Source organism: Zalophus californianus, chromosome 3 (genome assembly GCF_009762305.2).
Source record: "Zalophus californianus isolate mZalCal1 chromosome 3, mZalCal1.pri.v2, whole genome shotgun sequence".
Classification (NCBI taxonomy): domain Eukaryota; kingdom Metazoa; phylum Chordata; class Mammalia; order Carnivora; family Otariidae; genus Zalophus; species Zalophus californianus.
Window position 1 is genome coordinate 195542258 of NC_045597.1, and position 21562 is coordinate 195563819.

The 21562-nt window shown below is 46.5% G+C and overlaps 1 protein-coding gene across 2 annotated transcripts in view; it reads right to left on the reverse strand.

Moving 5' to 3' along the window:
- The window catches only part of LOC113920904 (contactin-associated protein-like 4), a 169142-nt gene that overhangs the window by 118790 nt on the left and 28790 nt on the right, over nucleotides 1-21562 (reverse strand). The gene's annotated exons all lie outside the window — the stretch shown is intronic.

The following is a 21562-nucleotide window of genomic DNA, read 5'->3' on the forward strand; positions in this document are numbered from 1 at the left end:
AAAGATACAAATGTAGGGATCCGAAGGGGTATGTGCACCCCGATGTTTATAGCAGCAATGTCCACAATAGCCAAACTGTGGAAAGAGCCAAGATGTCCATCGACAGATGAATGGATAAAGAAGAAGTGGTATATATACACAATGGAATATTATGCAGCCATCAAAAGGAATGAGATCTTGCCATTTGCAATGACGGGGATGGAACTGGAGGGTGTTATGCTGAGTGAAATAAGTCAATCAGAGAAAGACATGTACCATATGACCTCACTGATATGAGGAATTCTTAATCTCAGGAAACAAACTGAGGGTTGCTGGTGTGGTGGCGGGTGGGAGGGATGGGGTGGCTGGGTGATAGACATTGGGGAGGGTATGTGTTATGGTGAGCACTGTGAATTGTGCAAGACTGTTGAATCACAGACCTGTACCTCTGAAACAAATAATGCTATATATGTTAATAAAAAAGAAAAAGAAGAAGATAGCAGGAGGGGAAGAATGAGGGGAGTAAGTTGGAGGGGGAGACGAACCATGAGAGACGATGGACTCTGAAAAACAAACTGAGGGTTCTAGAGGGGAGGGGGTGGGGGTATGGGTTAGCCTGGTGATGGGTATTAAAGAGGGCACGTTCTGTGTGGAGCACTGGGTGTTATGCACAAACAATGAATCATGAAACACTACATCAAGAACTAATGATGTAATGTATGGTGATTAACATAACAATAAATAATTTAAAAAAATCTCCCCTTTACAGAAGAGAAGAGTAAATTTGGCCAATACCCTGCAGTTAGTGGTTGGGTTATAAAAAATAGCTTTAAAGTTTCTTCGAGCATATTGTTTGAAAAGTCAGCTTTTTTTTCTTTTGCTTCTTACGCACTTTGAAATTATACTCTTTTGGTGAATTTCATCCCAAGATCAGTTACTCACACTTTCTGGTAAGAGTAAGGAGGCCAAAATGTCTGTCATGTGTGTTCCAACTCGTATGTAGCTCACAGGGGCCAGGCGTGTGCAGGTAGGCTGTGCTGGGGCTGGAGAGGGAACAGGTGTGTGGTGCTGGGTTCTTAGCATCAACAATGAAAGCCACTATTTGTGAATAAATTATGTGTTTTCAGGATGTACTACAGATATATCTAGGTAGATTTCTTACCACACTACTGGCAAGAAAAAAAAACAAGAAACAGACAAGAGAAACAAGGATTCTCCTTCAGGGAGCATTTTGGTGAGTTGCACCCAGAGGCACACACTCTCTCCTTGGGAAAGTGGCAGAAAGAGGGACAGCCCCTCCGGTTCCCAGGGAGCAGGTGCCTCCTGATCAAGGCAGCTGCCCTGTGGACAAGGGTCCCTTCTGCAAAGGAAGCCCGGGTGATGTGGTCATTTGAAACTGACATCAGTGGCAGGGACTTGGGGATTCAGCAAGGGTTTTGTTTGGGTCTACAAGGTGTGTCCCATGTCCCCAGGGATGCCACGGGAGCATTTGACCAGCTAGCCACCACCGTGGCTCTTCTGAAGGACAGAGCACACATCTTTCCTACAAGCACTGAAGACCAAATCCTAAGCAACACATGGCAGAGGGGAGTTTGCACTGTGACACCCACTCTGTTAGGTCTTCTTTTGTTTTTATTTTGCAAATTCCATACATACTCTTTTTTTGGAAACATGTATTAACAACAGTACAATATGATTTCATTAATAGTTTGCATTAGAAATACGACACCAATGACCCACAGACCTACGGGCAGTTCGGAAATGCGGCGGTGTCTCCTTATGACTAACTCCCCTGTGTTGCATCGAGTCTCATGCTAAATTCATTATATTTCCTAATTCCAGACAGAATCATCATCAATCCCCAACCCAAGTAATAGAACAAAGAAATGTAGGTGCCCAGACCGTTCCTTAGAGGAGAAAACTATCCCTTCATCTCTCAGATCCGCTCCCCTCTCTCCTGATAACTGGGAGGGACACACACCACGTCCCTGCCACCCACCCAGACCAGCTGCAGGAGGACCCATCCTGAGGCTCAGGACTTGGCCAACATTTCCAAGAAGAACGTAGCTGGGCACTCTGGAGACCGAAATTCTAATAAGAGTGGCTCTTTACATGTTTGACAAACGAGTTCCTTGCAAGACGCATGTACTATGGATAATTCTCCAAGCCCTCGACTTGGCTTTCCTTTTTGTGAGTGGTGGCCATCAAAGAGAAAAGTTTTAATTCTGATGAAGTCCAAGTAATGATTGCTCCTTTCTGTCCTGTTTTAGAAATCACTCTCTACCCCAAGTTCATAGGATGCTCTTCTGCTTCCTCCTGGAAGTTAAGTATCTCTAGTCTGTTTTGTTTGGGACTTTCTCCAGAATATACAAAGAACTCTTACAACTCAGAAATAATAAAGACAAACAACCTAATACATTAGGTCCCCTCCCATGCACACAAACTTCTAAACTGGCATCCAGGTCAGCTTAATTTCTGGTGTCAACCACTGGAGGTAATCCCATGGTCCGTCCATGGCTGAATGGATAAACAAACTGGTTGATCTACTCAAGCTGATAAGACACCACAGCAGAAAGGTCCGCGTTCTCGGTCCCCAGGCTGATGCAGGTGAATCTCAGTCACCGTCCTGAGTTGACAGAAAACCAACTGGCCTGGAATGCTAGAGGCCCGCAGCGCCTGCACTGTGCACTGTTGGCGGGGGACTCGGGCACTAACTGGGGGCAGAGTGGGATTCTACACGAGGCTGGCGGCCGAACCCACTGAAAAGTGCATGTGAGCATGCGCGTGGTGAGGAGGTGGGGGCAGATTGCTCATCGAAAACTGCTCTTCCTACTGTGTGCATATGCAGGAGAGATGTCGAGGCCATCACTGGGTGGCCTGATGGGATGAGCAGCTCAGGGAACTACACCATTGTCCTCACACACAGGCACAAACCAGCGCCTGCCGGGGAACCCCCTAGTTAGCAGTGGACACACCCAGGTCAATACAAGGCCTCTGGGGGTTGGGGCTTAGGAGCAGAAGATTCCTCGGCTTAATAAAAAGTCAACTGTTTTTTAGGAGGCGCCTGGGTGGCTCAGTCAGTTAAGCGACTGCCTTCAGCTCAGGTCATGTTTGATTTGGTCAACTAGGCTTGGCTGTGAAATGGAACCTGTCTGCAGAAAATTCCAGACTGGAAGTGGACCCAGTTCCTGGGAGGGTCAAGGAGTCTGGGGACCACGGGCAGTGCAAAAGCACCTACGTGGGATTTTAGGCACCTGGGGTACAGTCCCTCCAGGTGGGTACTTTTGCTCCCATTTCGAGTCTGTATACAGGTTAGTACTTAATTTCCACATGGCTTTTGGAGCCAACAACCCAGGCAGTTCGCCTGATGCCAGGACCAAAGCCCTGTGCATGGCCCCGGGGAGGCCGGCCAGAGGCCAGATGCCCCCTGTGGCCGATGAGAAGGACCCAGGGTGGATGGGGATGCCCCCAGCACCTCCTGAATATAAACAGCACACTGAACGTAGGAAATTTTTCCTTCTGGTGGCTCATTCTGCCTTCTTTCAGGAGATGAAGAGGGTCACCCGAGAGCCTCTCCGGTGTCGGAGGTTGTCCAGAGCTTGGCCCCTTCATCCTCCTTCCCTGAGAAAACCAGGTGGGTCTGAGCCCCAGGGCCGCCCCCGGGATCTCCCTGCTCTACCCCATCCTGGAGCCCCAGGTGGAGGGCAGCTCGCAATGCAAGCCCCAGTTTGCATCACATCTTGGAAAACTGCAAAGGGATGCTGCAGTCAGATTTTGTCCAGAAACTGTCCACTGAACGAGCTTGAGGGGGATTGGCAGGAACACTCATGTCCGTGGAGGTTCGAACATGCGGGGTGGTGTGGATGGCGTTCTGGAAGTGTCCGTGGCAGGCGAGGTGGACCGGGCACTCGGCTCCAAGAGCGTTTGCCTCACCAGCCAGTCTCCACCTCTGGGCTCTACCATCCAAATTCCATACGTGAAACCGGATCTTTAAGGTAATTGACATAGGAAGGCAGGCTCCTCCGGTAAAGGGGTGGTGTCGGCAAAGGGGGGCCCACACTCAGCTCTGCGTTCCCCAGACTCACTTTCTCTTCTTCGGGTGTTTCCAGCCTGCGCCGGGCATCGCGTCCATGTCAACAGCCCCATGCCCTGAATCAAAGGTCCAGGTGACTACGGTGGTGGGGTCCCCATTATTCCACGGAGCCTTGGAAACACTTGTTTGTGCTTTGGCGGAACATGAAGTATGTCCACTGACGTGAGACCGTTAGGAAATCTCATGCGCTGGTGCGTCTTTGAACCACAGCCTCATGATTCTAAGAAACCTATTGTCTTATTCTCAGTATCACAATATTTGCCCCCAGAGTGACAAATTCAGGCCCCTGTTTGAACCCCTGAGAAAAGCCAGTTGAGAAAAGCTAGTGGATTCACATTACAGGTATGAAGCTCTCAGCAGATGTAGGCGGAGTATTTTATTTTTCTAGGACTCTGTGGTTTTCCACCTTGAGTCCCAGTTCCGTCGGATGGGGAAGTGAGATCTAGTCTCCAAGAGGAGACTGGGCACTTCAGGTTCAGAAGCCTTCCCCCACCGTGGGGCCAGCCCCCTGCACCCACCCCAGGGCCCGGGCCGCGTCCAGCTGTGAGGACCTCAGTGGGGCCCGGGGCTGGGTGCATGATTACCCCAGATGCCCTCCCGCCACATAGCCCTCTTTGTGGGGATCGCCGACAGCTGCAGGGTGTCTGTGCCCAGTGATACGCACAACATCTCAGGAGACGGGCTCTGCCCAAAGCAGTCAGGACACTGACCACAACAAGCAGAGCTTCTGTTCCTGCCTTTCCCACAACTCAATACAGAGGCAGAATACTTGCAGCTTGAGAAGCCGGAGGCCCACAGACATCTGCGTGTGGGACTTCTGTGGACTGACCATGGAAGCCTCTGTGTTGGGGGAGCAGGACTTGGAGGTGAATGTGGAGAGATGTGATGCCTTCTCTGCTCAGCACATGGGAGGGCTGGTGCCCGCTCTGCACACCTGTAAGCAACACCTGCTCACACTCCACGAGCAAACAGGTGCATCTCTCCTTTACTAGCCCTTGATGACCACACCGTGTCCAGCTGCGCCCTTTAGAAGTGGTTTTCACAGTCACTCGTCCTTTGCTGTGCACAGAGAGCCAACTTTCCTGCAGACTGGGAAGTATCAGCCTCAAATGACACCTTCAAAGTTCTCATTTCTTCTTCACCAAGTTCATGCTGCAAAACGTTGTATTTTGCTTCTTCTGGGAAAAGTTCAAGTGCTTCCCCAGAATTCTGCTTGCCGATGTCAGGCAGCCCGGCGGCACTATGTGGTCTATGGCAGAAGAAAGATGTCTGGCCGGGGCCGGGGTGCAGAGGCCTGCAGGTTTCCAGCTGGAGATGGTCCTCCCGTGTCCTTCCCTTCAGCCACTCTGCACTTTGGCTCTGTGCCATGGATCAATAAAACGTGTGAACCACTGCTGCATTTTCATGATCCAGGGGTTTGATGGGACACAGAACAACAATAGAAAACTGGAAGCACAAATAGCCGCACCAGGAGCCCAAAGCTGCATTCCCCCAGACTACTCTGCTCTGTTAGCCAGACCCCGACTGAGCTGAGGGTTCATTCCCTGTTTTACTGGCGAGCCCTGTGCCATGGCCCGTGGGGGCTGCCTTTGAGAAACACTGTCCCGAAGAGCTGGGGTCCATCTGGGCTTTCTCCTCTGTGTCTGTTCAAATGAGGAGAGCAGCCGAAGAGAAAGACGTGTTGTCAGCCTGTAAGATAATCTAAGTAAGAATGAATTAAGGATGAAAATGAAAACAGTGCCCACAGAGGAGGGAGGCTGGGACCAAGGAGGGGTCCCCAGGCTGGGCAGGGACCCTCACTTGCAGACTTGCTGGCCTTTCCCCATGGGCGCTTAGCCAGAGGCGCCTCCAGTGGTGGTGGGAATGTGGGCAGGGTGTCTGCCGGTGTTCACTGAGTTCTGACCCCTGGGAGGTGTGGATGAGGGTCCTGGGGCTCTTGGGGAGGACCCCCAGATTTCTGATTTCCCAGTGACTGGAAGTCGATGCTGGTCAGTTAGAAGACAGTGAGTCTGGCCTTGCACACAAATTATAATGCACCCGACAGCCGGGGAAGGGTCAGGAAGCAGCTCCCCAGGTGTCACGTGACTCTCCTGTGCCTCAGTTTCCCCCATGACTTTATGCCTGGCCCAGGTTTGCTTAGAGGATTGGAACATTTCCTGCACTCTAAAACTCATAAGATAAACGCCAGGTGTTAACACTGACAGGGCTGGATCTTCATCCAGGCCCCTATCTCGGCGGGGTGGAATGCTTGCGGTGCGTGTGTGCTGGTCTCCTGGGTCTTGGTCTGACATCCTGGCATTGTCGGTGTTGTGGAGTTCCCCTGCAGCTTTTGCAAATTCCTTCTACTCCCCTTGGGGAGAGTGTCTGCCCTTCATCTCCTACCCTCCCTGACCCCCTGCCTCTTCTGGGGTGCTCTACCCTGTTGTGAATCCACTTTGCAGTCCAGAGACAGGAGAGTGACAAGCTGTGAAGCACAGTGTGCCTGACCCCATGGGGGACGGAGGTTGGTCCTTTCTGGGGCACCTGTGTCCCTGCAGCATCTTGAATGTCCCATTACCTACTGGGATGCCAGTAGATGCTCACCAGACACCGTGCAGATGGAGAGATGGTCCCTTCTGCAGCCGTGTGTGGTCATGGCTCACCTTCCCATAGACCTGACGGCCACAGACACTCAGGGAGCATCACCCTGCCTGGCCTCCACTCCCTGCACACCCCTGCCCTAAGGCCTCCTGTTCTCTGTCTGGAGGCCAGGGCGCTGCAGGAAAGGGCAGATCTTCTTATGAATTTGCTCTGTGGTGACCATCCACTGCCCAGCTTTCTGGTCACAGCCTCTGAACCCCCTGTCCCCACTGGTTGCTCCCAAGAACCGGGGGACAGGGACGGCCTTGCTCTCCTCCATGAACCAGAATCCAGTGGAGCCATCTCCGTATTTGCAGAGGCAGAGACATTAGGATCCCAGCCTTGTCCCTGGGACATGTCAGCACCCAGAGGCCCTCAGGGAGCCCTGGCACACTGGTAGTGGCCCCAGGTCTGACTCCTGGACCCTGCTCCACACCAGACCCTCCTGCCCACTGTGTCTCATCCTGGACCCAGCTTTCCTGCTGTCATGCACCTCAGACAGGAGGGTCTGAGGCTCTTCCTGTTCCGTCACCCTGCGGTGAGCCCATGGCCCCTCCTGGGGCAAAGACCCCTCCCCGGGAAGGACACAGTTGGACAGTGGGGTTTACAACCCTCTCTCCCTCTGTCCTGGAGACTTTGCTGCACATTCAGGAACCCCCCTGCTGACGGTTGTCCCCTGGCTGTTTCCAGGGTATGGGGTCTCAACCCCTCAGAAAGCTGAGGCATTGACAGTTTCCATGCCCTCAGAGGCAAGCTGGATGAGCTGGACACTGGCTGAGATGGCAAGTGGATGGGGAGGTCAGTGCTCCCAACAAGGCAGGGTGCAGGGAGCTGTGGCATCTGGTGGGACATGGTGAACCCCACCTGTTGTACACTGTAGCTGCAGGTATCTTTGTCAGAGGACAGTGGACAGAGACAGCCGAGGCCCAGCTCGTCTGTAAAGGCACATCGGCCCCAGTGACGCCCACCATCTTTCTGATCTCTGATGGCCCTGGGGAAGGCTTCACATGCACACACATGCTGTTTCAGACCTCCCAGAGAGCTGAAAGGCACCAAAGAGAACAGGGCATCACGTGTGTTTGTCACTGCACACGGGCTTCCACATCTTCCAAACAGCAAAGCCGTGTGGAAATGAAGTCAGTGGGCACAGATGGGAAGGTGGTGGGAAGGAGAATATAGATTTTTAAATATAGATTTTTAACAAAATGTAAGCATATAAAATCCAACAATCTATGAAAAGGTTAATACATCAGAACCAGGCATGACTTATCCCAGGAATGCAGTGTTGGCTTAACATTAGAAATTCAATTGATGTGATCCAGCATATGAACATTTTTAGTATGTTCATACTAAAGGCATATGAACATTTTAGTTCATTTAGAACATTTTAGTTTAGTATGAACATACTAAAAATGTTCATATGCAGAACTATACAATCATCAAAATAAATGCAAAAAAGCCAACATTCATTCCTGATTGAAAAAAAAAAGTCTCAACAGCCAAAGAACGGAGCATTTATATATAAAAAAACAAAACAACCTTGCAAGTACCATCACAGGTAAAGGTGAAAGACTGAATGCTTTCCCTCTGAGATTGGAAACAAGGTAAGCCTGCCTGTTCTTGCTGCATCCACTCAAAATCCCAAATGGCATCTAGCCAAAGCAATATAGCAAGAAAACAAAATCAAAGGAACTGGATCAGAAAGGAAGAAGCAAATGGTTTTATCCACAAATAACATGGTCATCCATGTAAACAGACCTGTAGAACCTAAAATATGGTGGTAGAACAAATACGTGGCTTTAGCAAGTTTTCAGAATACACAATCAAATCAATATACAAAAATCCATTGTATTTCTTTTGCATGACTTGTATTACACAACCTGATTGTTTATTACAAAATTAAAGTTCTTAAAACTGCACTGAGTAAAGAAAATTAAATAGACCAGTGGAGCAGAAAAAGTCCAGAAGTTGACTCAGTCATACGTGGTCAAATGCTTTTTTACAAAGGTGCAGAAAATTGACTGGGAAAGGACCATCTTTTCCAAAAACTGTGCTGGAACAATTGGATATTTATTTATTTATTTATTTACTTATTTATTTATTTAAAAAAGGTGAGGGGACTTTGTTCCATTAACATAATTTCTTTTAAAAAATGATAAACTGGTTTTCCTCAAGATAAAAACTTTTACTCTGCAAAAGACATTGTTTAAAGAACAGAAAGACGACAAACACACTGAGAAAAAATAATTGCAACTCCAACCCACATACCTCAGTATAGACAGAACTCTCAGTCCTAAGTAATCACAACCTGAACAAGCCAATGCAATACTAAAAAAATTGGCAAAAGTTTTTAACTTTTCCCAAGAAGATAATCACAATAAACCACAAGAAAATGCTCAATGTCATTATTCTCCGGGGGGATAAAATTAGAAACTCTCGTATCTGTTAGAACTTCTACCATTCAGCTACTCATCCTGGGGGTCTGGGAGGGTGTGGAGCACCTAGAACTCTCCAGCATGGCTGGTGGAGATGCAAAAGGGCAAAAACCACAGTAGAAAACTCTCTGTCAGTGTCTTAAAATACTGAATATTCACCCATGGCTTAGCCAGCAATAAATACCACTCCTGGGTCTCTGTACAAGAGAAAAAGAAATGCGTCCACATAAGACCTGTCCAATAACGCTCAGACAGCTTTATTCTGTGTCCCCAAACCAGTGTTCTTCAACTGGAGAGAGGACACGTGATTTTTGTTGTATTCACACATAGAGTAGTACCCAGAAATTAAAAGGAAAAAGTAACTGACACACTCCAAAACGTGGATTATCTCATGTTGGGCAGAAGGACCCAGATTTGCTTGTGTTCTACAACACAACAAATTACCTCAAGGTGACAAAAATAGGGAGGGTGGCTGCCTTGGGGGTAAGGTATGGGGACAGGGCTGGAGGACACTTATTAGGGTGAGGGTATATTTAATTGCTTTGTTGGTGAGGCAGTTATAAGGGTGCATTCATTTGTCAAATTAAAGATATTAATTAAAACAATAATATTGGGGAAAAATAAGCGAAAATCTCGATCTTGGAAACATTGAAATTTACACCTACAGAGTTCTGCATTCTCTTTCTTTAAAGAAATGAGTCTTCTAAAGTCTTTAATAATCTTAGTCTGTAGGAGCTAAAAAAGAAAAAAGAAAGAAAAAAGGAAACAGAGTGAAGTGCATTCTCTTTGCAGCCATAAGAAGGCAGGAATTCAGAATGTGCAGACAAAGCTGCAGGGACAGAGCAGGACAACACAAACATCTGAAGCACGTTAATGCTGGATGTGGAATCTTGGATATCTTTTCTCTTCGATCCTCAGCAGTGTGGTTATTTCTTCCACATTAAATGCATCTCAGATTTACAGGAAGAACACTTTTAGTAAGAACTGAAATGTTAATATGGGGCAGTCGTCATCTAAACTATTAGGGTGACCTTTCTTTTTACTTTGAGGATATCTGAAGGGATCTCAGCTTTCGGGATAACAATGGCTCTGCATGGCTGGAGGAAAAGATAAATCTCCAGGAAGTATTTTTGGTCCTGGTGATCAAAATTCTGTCATAGTTTCAATAACCTGGTGTCTCTCTTGAAATAAAGTCAACGTGAGACTCAAATAAATAAAAATCATCACAGAAACTGCTTTTTCTTAATGTTACAAAAGAACAGAGGAATAAAATAAGAACTGAGCTGAACCTGCCAGTAACTGAGGTCCAAGGGGTGAACGGAGGTTTGTGCACGCATGCCCTGTGTCTCTGGGATGAGTAGGACAGCCCAGGAGGCACTGATATTTTTTCTCACCTCCTTTGATGACTAAGCACTCAAATGACTTGGGAGATAGACTCACCAGCTGAAGCTATGGCACAGAAAAAATACGCCTTATGCACACTCTGTACCTAACTCCGCGATGACTGTGTTTACTAAATAAAATTCCATCCATGTGTTTCAACCATTCCAAAATCAATGGTATTATGTCAAGTGAAATAACTCAGAGAAAGACAAATGGCATGGCATTCCACTCAGACATGGAATCTAAAAACAAAGCGAACAAACCAAACAGAACAGAAACAGACTCTCAAATACAGAGACGAATCTGGAGGTTGCCAGAGGGATGGGATGAGGGGTGTGCAAATGGGGGAAGCAAGGAAGGGTACAAACTTCCAGCTAGAAAGTAAGTCAGACGGGGGGTGCAATGCTCAGCACGGGGAACACAGTCAGTCAGATGGGGGGTTCAGTGCACAGGGAACACAGTCAGTCAGACGGGGGTGCAGTGAATAGCACGGGGAACACAGATGGGGGCGCAGTGCACAGGGAACACAGTCAGTCAGATGGGGTGGTGCAGTGCACAGCACGGGGAACACAGTCAGTCAGATGGGCAGTGCAGTGCACAGCACGGGGAACACAGTCAGACGGGGGATGCTGTGCATAGGAAACACAGTCAGTCAGACAGGGGTGCAGTGCACAGCTCAGGGAACACAGTCAGTCAGATGGGGGTGCAGTGCACAGCACGGGGAACACAGTCAGTCAGACGGGGGTGCAGTGCACAGCACGGGGAACACAGTCAGTCAGACAGGGTGCAGTGCACAGCACGGGGAACACAGTCAGACAGGTGCAGTGCACAGCACGGGGAACACAGTCAGTCAGACGGGGGTGCAGTGCACAGCATGGGGAACACAATCAGTCAGATGGGGGTGCAGTGCACAGCACGGGGAACACAGTCAGTCAGACGGGGGTGCAGTGCACAGCACGGGGAACACAGTCAGTCAGACGGGGGTGCAGTGCACAGCACGGAGAACACAGTCAGATGGGGGTGCAGTGCACAGCTCGGGGAACATAGTCAGTCAGACAGGTGCAGTGCACAGCATGGGGAACACAGTCAGTCAGATTGGGGGTGCAGTGCACAGCACGGGGAACACAGTCAGTCAGGCGGGGTGCAGTGCACAGCATGGGGAACACAGTCAGTCAGGCGGGGTGCAGTGCACAGCACGGGGAACACAGTCAGTCAGACGGGGGTGCAGTGCACAGCACGGGGAACACAGTCAGTCAGATGGGGGTGCAGTGCACAGCTTGGGGAACACAGTCAGTCAGACGGGGGTGCAGTGCACAGCACGGGGAACACAGTCAGTCAGACGGGGGTGCAGTGCACAGCACAGGGAACACAGTCAGTCAGACAGGGTGCAGTGCACAGCACGGGGAACATAGTCAGATGGGGGGTGCAGTGGACAGCCCAGGGAACACAGTCAGTCAGAGGGGGGGGTGCACAGCACAAGGAACACAACTAATATCGTTACAACTTTGTGTGCTGAGAGGTGGTGACCACATTTATCCTGGTGATCATTTCACAATGTATATAAATGTGGAATCACTATGTTGTACACCTGAAACTAACATAATATTGTGTATCAACTACACTTCAGTAAAATAACAAAAAATAAATAAGTAGTCACTGGGAGTGTTTACTGCCCACGGAGACAATCCAGAAGACATAAATGATTTTGCATGAAAAATAAAGACTCAAATTTTTTTTATTTTTTTATTGTTATATTAATCACCATACATTACATCATTAGTTCTTGATGTAGTGTTCCATGATTCATTGTTTGTGCATAACACCCAGTGCTCCACGCAGAACGTGCCCTCTTTAATACCCATCACCAGGCTAACCCATCCCCCCACCCCCCTCCCCTCTAGAACCCTCAGTTTGTTTTTCACAGTCCATGGTCTCTCATGGTTCGTAGAGACTCAAACTTATTCAAATAGTTCTTGCACACTGTTAATGAAGTTTCGAGTAACTCTTATGTGCTAAGCTCTACATAAACTATTATATTTTAACTACTTTATAATTGATGTTAATTAAAAATTTTTTGATATGCCAAACAGACTCTAAAAAAAGTCTTACTCTCATTTAATCACCTTAAATACTAGGTTTTGATGACCTTGAATGTCAGTGTTAATTACATAAAACATTTTCTAAAATTCTGCACAAACTGTTATTTTTCTACCTAAATCTTCCATGTGGTTTTCCACTTTGTTTGAACATTTATTTAGATGCATTATTCCGCTGGACTTAGCTAAACCTGAAATCATGGAGTGTGAAGAATGTACATATGGTAATTATACCTCAAAATCTTAAACAACTAGAAAAGTGCCTCACTGCATGAAAAATGCTGTATTTGAGATTTCATTCTCGGAAATGTGCATATCAAAACATGGCTCATGGCTCACCCTGCCCAGGGTCTGTCTTCTCTTGCAATATCTCCTACAATTTACTTCTTATAATACGTCAAAGTATATCATCTTCAAAGTTATATTGTCCAAAGTTGTAGATATGTTGTGTTTTTTTATGTTATACTATTTTTCTACCAAGTTTTTGCTTTAACACGTCTATGCAATGAATCAACTTCAGATTTGACCTTTACATTTTTAAGTGTATAATTTAATGTTCCTTAGTATATTTACTAACTGTGCAACCCTCAGCACTACCTGGTAGCTCTGCACCTGCTAGGAGCCGGTCTCTATTCTTTCCTCACCCAACCCCTGTCAACTAGCAAATGTCCTTCTGCCCATGGATTTGCCTATTTTGGATGCGTCCCATAATTGGAATCTCATTGTATTAATACCATATGATTCTTATTTTCTGCATATTATGATGTTTCGTTGGTGTGTTTTTTTAAACCTTTCCTGCTGGGGTGAGACTGCCCCTCTGGTGGGCTAACCAATGACTAGGGACTGCAGGTGCTGGGTAATGTCTTCGACATGCAAACTAACCACTCAGGGCTGTATCTCTTCTAGCTGGCCTGGGCTCTGAAGGCAACATTCCTCTGCCTTAATCCTCCAGGGCATGTGTCAGAGCCCCATCTTGCTAGCCAGTCCTAAGCTGTTCACTGTGCCGTCTTGCCTTTCTGTGGAAACCCTAATAAAGACCATGGCCTGAACTCTCCTAGTTCTTCCTTCTGCTTCCTGACCAAAAGCTGGTGCCCCCGGGGCCCTGGCAGGTGAGCCGTGCCTCTTGTTTCCAGGGGAACTGTGAGCAGCTTTAACTTTTCTTCCAATGGCATCAACTTTTATGTCCTTGCTTTGTCACCTTTATAAATGAAGACCCAGCACAAAACACTTTTGGATGTGATTTTTTTTCCCTTAGGAATGAGAATTTGTAATTTATTCACATATAATAAACACGCAGTGTTGTATTCATTTCTGATGTATACAGCACAGTGATTCAACAACCGTGTAGAGGACCCGGTGCTCATCATGGTAAATGTGGTCGAATCCCTGTCCCCCCCACTGCCACTCTTGCAACCACCAGTTTGTTCTTTGTATTTGAGTCTTTTTTTTTTTTGTCTTTGTTTGTTCATTTGCTTTGTTTTTGAAATTCCACATATGAGTGAAATCATATGGTATTTGTCTTTCTCTGACTTATTTCTCTTAGCATTATACACTCCAACCTCGTCGTTGCAAATAGGACCTTCTGTGATTAGATCTTTCACTGGGTGTCATGTATATAAGGTCCATCCATGGTGTGCAGTGGACCATGGATCATTGCTGAAGAATATTCCAAACTACCACACCTTGTTTATGTATTCATCAGTTGGTGGACATTTGGGCTGCTTCCACTTTATTGTGATCATGAATAATTGTGCTGTGGATCACTGTGCACTAGCTTTTGTACCAACATCATCCTCACCTGGGTCTATACCCAGGGGGGCTGTGAGTCATATGGTGATGCCACAGTACTTTCCTGAGGAGCTGCCAAATTCTCAGCGGTGCCTCATGCCCACCAGCTGTGGGGAGGGTGCGAGTCCTCTGGGGTCTCTCCAGCCTGTTACTTTCCTTTCTTCGGACGACAGCCATCTTCATGGTGTGATGTGGATTTTCATGTGGCTAACGGCTAATGATGTCGAGCATCTTTTCATGTGCTTATTGGCCACTTGTATATCTTCTTTGGAGAAAGGCTTTTCAAATAATTTGTCTATTTTTAGATTGGGTTTCTTGTTTTTTTTTATGGTTGAGTTGTAAGGGTTCTCTATAGACTCTAGATTGGCAAGTACTTTATCAGATCTATAATTTACAAATATTCTCCCCATACTGTGGGTTTTCTTGTCCCTTTCTTAATGGTGTATTACAAAGTAAAGCATTTTTAATTTTGAAGAATTCCAACTTATCTATTTTTTCTTTTGTCACTTGTGCATTTAGTTTCATATCTATAAAAACATTTCTGAATCCAAGGTTGTGAAAATTTACTAGTATGTTTTTCTGTAAGACTTTCATAATTTTATCACTTACATTAAGTCTGTGGTTCATTCTGAGTTACTTTTGCTGCATGGTGTGAGTCCAGCTTCATGCTTTCAGCACATTTGTTGAAAAGACTATTCTTTCTACTAGATTTTCTTAGGGCCCCTCCAGAAAGCCAAGTTACCATAAATGTGAAAGGTTATTTCTGGAAAATAAATTGTATCCCATTGGTCTGCACATCTATCCTTATGACCATGCACAGTGTCTTAATTACAGTAACTTTGGAGTTTTGAAACCAACAAGTGTGAGTCCTCCAAATTTATTCTTTTTCAATATTTTATGGATTTTCTAGATCACTTGCATTTTTAAATGAATTTTAGGATTAGCTTGTCCACTTGTGAGGAAGGGGTGCCTAAGATTTTGGAAGGGATTGAACCCAATGGAGACTCATTTGAAGAAGCAGCACCATTTAAAAAAATATTAAACCTTTTGATACATGGACAGGAGTTGTCTTTCCACTTATTTAGGTCTTCTTTAATTTCCTTTAACTGTGCTTTGTATTGTTTATATAAATATAAATCTCACATGTTTTTGGCAAATTTATTGCAAGGGTTTCAATACTTTCTGATGTGGTCATAAATTGAACTGGTTTCTTAATTCCATTTTTGTATATTAATTTCTAAAGTATAGAAATGCAATTGATTTTTGGATAATGGTTTTTGGATATTAGTCTTGTGTCTTACAAACTTGCTAAACTCATTTATAATAGTTGTGTGTGTGCAATTGATTTTTGGATATTGGTTTTTGGATATTGGTCTGTGTCTCACAAACTTGCTAAGCCCATTTTATAGTAGTTGTGTGCATGTGTGTGTGTGTATTCAAAGATTTTCTGTATACAAGATCATGCCACCTACAAATAGGGATAATTTTACTTCTTATTGATACCTTTTTATTCTATTTTCTTGCCTATTTTCCTAGCTAGAACTTCCAGTACAATGTTAAATACAATTGGCAAGAACAAACACTCTTATTTTGTGCCCAGTCTCAGGGGGAAGCATTTCATCTTCTACTGTCAAGTATGATGTGAACTACTGGCTTTTGTAGATGTCTTTTAAAGGTGGTGAAGGTTCCTTGTATTTCTAGTTTGTTTACTGTTTTTATCATAAGAAAGTGTGGGACTTTGTTAAGTGCTTTGTTTGCATCTATTGAGATTATCATGTATCTGTTCTTTTATGCTATTAATATGGTATTACATTGATTGATTTTTGGATATTAAACCAACCTTGAATTTCTGGAATAAATCCTACTTGGTCACAGTGTATACTTCTTTCTGTATGTTGCTGGATTCATTTGCTAGTTACTTTATAAATTTTTTTGAGATTTTTTTTTTGTCCACTTTCTTAAAAGATACTAGATTGTAGTTTTCTTTTTGTATCAAGGTGACACTGAACTCAGAATGATTTAAGTTTCCCCTTCTTTTCTATTTTGTGGGAGAGTTTGTGAAAGCTTGGTGTTAATTCATCTTTAACTGTTTGGTAGGATTCATACATGAATAATTGGGTTCTAAGATTTGCTTTGTGAGAAGTTTATAATTATGACTCCAATCTCTTTATTTGTATTAGGTATATTCAGATTTTCTATTTTTTCTTGAGTCATATATAGGTTTGTCAATTTTATTAAAATTTTCAAAAATCCAACTTTTGACTTTGTTGCTCTTACCTATTGTTTTCTGTTTTCATTTGAATTTCCATTCATTTCCAGTTATTTGCTGAAATTATCCATCTTTTAATATCTTGAACATATTAATTATATTTGTTTTAAAGACTGTCTTATAATTTTATTATTATTAATAAAGCTCTGTTTTATGTCTTTGGTTTTCAGTCAAATCTTATTTATGAGCCCTTTTTTCCATTTCTAAACTAGATAGTTTTATTTTTAAAATGTAAAAATATTATTAGGTTCTGGATGATTTATTTTCTCCCAGAGTTAATTTACTCTTGCTTCTCAAAGCAGTGGCAGCTCGGTCCAATCAGGGGTTGGGCTTTTTTTGCAATGAAAACGGGTCTTTCTGGTTCGGCCCAAAGTCTGTGGTGTGTTCAAGGGCCTCTGAGTCCCACTTTGGGGCAGCATCCCAACAAGGCGGGGAGGTCCTCCTCAGCCTGCAGCCTGTCGCCGTGGCTTTCACTTTGGAAAAAGCCATCAGCACAGCGGCCGTAGCGATAGGCTTTCCCTCTCCTGATCCCGGCCCCATGGCCTGGAAACTCCCCAGTATCTTCAAACACTTAAACAAATATTCTGTCTAGGCTTTCTGGTAATGTTTGGTGGCAGAAATGTCTGAAATGCCCTTGGCAGCATTAGTGGAAGCCATTGATTTGGGAAAGAAATGCAAAGTGTTGCACGGACGCCAGTCAGTGTTGTGTGGCTCGCTGGGATCTGCATGTGAGGCGTCCTTCAGGCTGGGCCTCCCCACCAGGACAGCTCAACCACAGCTTCCGTGGCACCACACGTGCCTAGGCACAAATCCAAATGTCTTTCCGTGAAAGCAGCTGAGTGAACTGGGGACCGAGGTCAAGTGGAGAATGTACCCCCATATCGAATTCCCCCAGCCCCAGCCACGTGCACCTGAGGACCATGGAACTACCCTGCTCCAGATTTGTCTCACCTACAGTAACCTCCGGGGACTTGAAACCTGTCTGCATGTCTGCGCTGTCCCATCCACGGCCAGCACTCCGGGCTGTGGTGTCCCCGCCTGGGTGTCGGGTCCAGCCTCCAATGGGAACAGACCTGTCACACTTTCTCAGGGAACTGCTTCCTGTGGTAAAATAAATCTGAACTGAACGGGAGCATCTCCTTGCCCCTTTCATGAGCATTTTTGCAAACCATTTTAAAAAAATTTCTCCATTAAATTTAGTTCACACTTAGTTGAAATTGCTGTTCTGTTTGCATATAATGTAGAGGGAGCGTTGAATCGGATCTGTCAGGTTGTTCCTTGACTGATGAATGATCTAGGACATTTTGAGCATGTTCCAGGATGTTCCCGAGAGGCTCAGGTCTCAGGGCTGGGACGGGAGGCAGCTGCCCCACAGCCCGTGGGCACATGCGAGGCTGATGGTTGCTTGTACAGCCCTAGCGGACTTCCAACTGCGGGCACACAGGTGGGGCCTCCAGGCCAGAGCTTGCTGGGGACTTGCCCTGGGGTTACCTCCATCAACAGTGCTAGCGATGCTTGCTGCTGCCTTCCTGTGTCCTGGGCAGAGGGGCATTTTTCTCTGCATCCATCTCCCCCCAGAGACCCCTCAGCGGGTCAGGGCCTGGACAAATGCCCTTTTCAGTGGGTAAGAGATTTGGAAGAAACCTCTTGCTGGTGCTGTCATTTCCTTTGTCATTCCTGCACCCGAGTGCCTGGTTGGGTTGCTGTGTGGGCAACCCCTTGCCGACCTCATGGATGCCTCATCTCCGGCCTGAGATTACCTCCCATTTCAGCAGCACTGATGGTAAAGGACCAACAGGCTTCGCTTCCAGAAGCATCACAGTTCACAATACAGCGCAGGGAAATGGTGAATGAAGGAGGAGACACTTGGAGCTGTGGGAGTGATGCAGGTGCCTCCCGGGAGCGCTGTTACAGCCAACCGACCCTCTGCTGGGGAATCTTGGATTATTCCTTCGGAGCTACGGGGAACCGAACTCCCTCGACCAAGGGAAAGACAGCGGCATGACCTGCACAGGGAAACTTGGCTTGTCCCACAACCAGGGAGCCTGGACTCCTCCCCCAGGAGAAGGGGCACAACTCTCCCAGGGCCTCGGTGCCCTTCACGTGGGGTGTCCCACATCACCTCCCCCCTGCCCCCTGACACAGAACAAAAAGCAGTGAGTGGTCTGGTTAGAAATGGCCTGTTTTCTGCCTGCTCCCAGACCTGCAATGGGAAGACCTCATGTTTTATGGGCTTCTGACTCCGAGAAATTTATTTGTTGGTGTATTCATTTGTGTTCATTTATTCATGTTCAGACTGCCTGCATAGCCAACCTTCACGGCCTAATCCAAATCAAATGAGAAATGTTGAAACAATAGATGCACCACAGAGCCTTCAATAACTCACTCAGTTTGCAATTCCCCTGTGAATGCTGCAGGCTAGCCGTGGGGAGAAAAAAATAAAACCCAATCAAAAACAATGAATTAGCAAGTAACAGATAATTAAGATGGGCTGTTTTAAGCTTAATTAACATGCAAATAGGATTCATTAAAGTTGATATCTTGCTTCATTATGAGCTGTAGGAAAACAGTGGATTAAAATGATTTTCACTCATGGAAAATCCCGGGGCTCACGTGCCCGGGTGGGAAATGTGATTCTAACCAACAAATGGAGAGTATGCTCACTTGTCATTTGCTAAACACGCACAGACTGAAGATAAATTTAGTGATTTGTAAATGGTGTCTCTATTCTTTGTGAAAACTTTGAAAGAAACTAATTGAAATATAGACTTTTCTGTTTTATTTTCAAAAGAAAAACCTTATGCTTCTCTTAAACTGGGAACAATGAGTAGGATTCAAGTGAGAACGAGCAGTGGATTTTTCTAAAACATCTCTTCTTTTATTGCATTTTATTGGCATGAAGATCCCTCCCCTCCTTTTTACTGTGACAGTTTTGGGTGAATCCAGCTCATCCTGGAGAAGAGCCTGCAAAGGAATCTAATCCTGCTTTTGTGTTTCAAGATAATGATAATCTGCGTGCAGAGATGTTTGACACTCAGACGTAATGGAGCTCAAATAAATATCATTTGGAGAAAGGAAAAGGCTGCGAGATTAAGCATGCACGGACCGCTCATTCGAGTGCACCTCGGAAGGACGCTGGTTCTGGGGGGCTGCTGTGACCCTGTGTTTGGGAGGCTGGGGGCCTGGGCCCGGGCTGTGGAGCTGGTGGGGGGACAGTGCACGGCCTGGGCTCCCAGGGCCCCATAGGAGCCCTTGTTCAAGGGCCTGGGAAGGAAGGCCAGCTGGGGGTCTAGCCCAGGGGTCCATGCACGCCATGGATGGACCGGCAGGACAAACATGACGGCAGGCAGGCCCTGGGAGGGGGACTTGCAGAAGCCCAGGGTGTCACCAGAGGGTGGCCGAGGGGAGCTGGGTTTCCTGGCCTGTGGTCAACAGAGGCTGTTTGTGCTGGGAAGCAGGGGGCCACTGTGGTTTCACTACCAGCCATGCTTATCCGTACAATCGGTAACCAGCACTGACACCGTCTCGGGGAGGAAGGTATGGCTCTCATCTGTAAAACCCCAAAGTTAACCCGGTAACTTTGAAGATCCAGTTTGGTTCCTTACAAGATTCACGAACCACCCTGTTTAGCAAGCAGAGGGGAGTCCTGAGGAGCTGCACAAAATGGACGTTTTGCAGGAAGGAGGTGAGGCAGGGAAATTGTCAGCAAAGGGAAAGGACTGTTCTTTCTGGCTTTGCCTCCCTTTGAGGGAGGGGCAGGGGGTCTGACCATTAAGACTGCATCTGGGGGAGGTTAGAACTGGGGCCAGGGGGTTATCCAGCCCCAGTGTGTGGCTTGGCCTAAGCCACACCCTTCCAGACCCGAGGTTTTCTTTCAAACTTGTTTCTTTCTGAACTTGTTTTCCAGAACAGAGGCCGGAGAAACCTACTTTCCTTGAACCCAAACCACCTCCTCACCTAATTCTGCCCCCTCAATAGCAAACAAAATGAAATAGAAAATGATCAGTGTCAACACGTCTACACATCTATTTTGTAGTGAGCACTTTGGTGGGAGTATCTATCTGTCCATCTATCTCTAATGAAAATCTCAAATACCTATGAAATCCTATATGAATTGCCATTATTTTTTATGTTGTGAATGTTCACTGTACTAAACGTGGTCAGATGTTGAGCCTTAGTGCTCAGGACAACAAGAAGTTAGAGAGAAAGAGCAGAGGGAGCGATTTTAGAAGGTGGGGTGAGGAACAGGCTCTCATTTCTGCAGGGGTTTTCTGGGGGACTGGAGTGCGACCTACTTCCCTGGAATTTGTGTGCAGGCCTCCCGCCTTCCCATTTCATGACAAGGATCATGGTGATATCCTCTGGTGACTCTAAGCTTTGTGCAGAGCTGCTGAAGACGACACAGTTCCCTGCTCTTCTCTGCAAGCCGCGCACAGCGACACCCCAGAACCGAGGGTTCAAAGGTATAAACAGAACAACCCTGATGACCTGGGAAGGTACCATTACATTCCCATTCCTCCTCCAGAGACATCAAGGGAAGAAACGGAATGATTGTCTTTAGTTTTAATTGGCAAGTATCTGAGACTGCTTTTCTAGCCTCTGTTGTAAGGAGGATGGTCCACTTCTCAACCCCTGGGATGGGTCTGGTGGCCTCACATGGCAGGAAGGAGCTAAGGCTGCTAATTGGCTGAATTTGGGAGGTCAGTGTAATCACAGGGTGTTAGGTGGGAAGGGGGAGGCAGAGGAGTTGGAACCAGGGAGACCCCGCGGCGCTGGAGATGGAGGGAGGAGCTGAGCCAGGAGAGCGGGCTCTCAACGCGACCGCCCAGGAAAGGCTCCCGGCGCCTCCAGAAGGAAGTGGCCTCACCAGCACTTTGATTTCAGCCCGTGAGACCCGTCC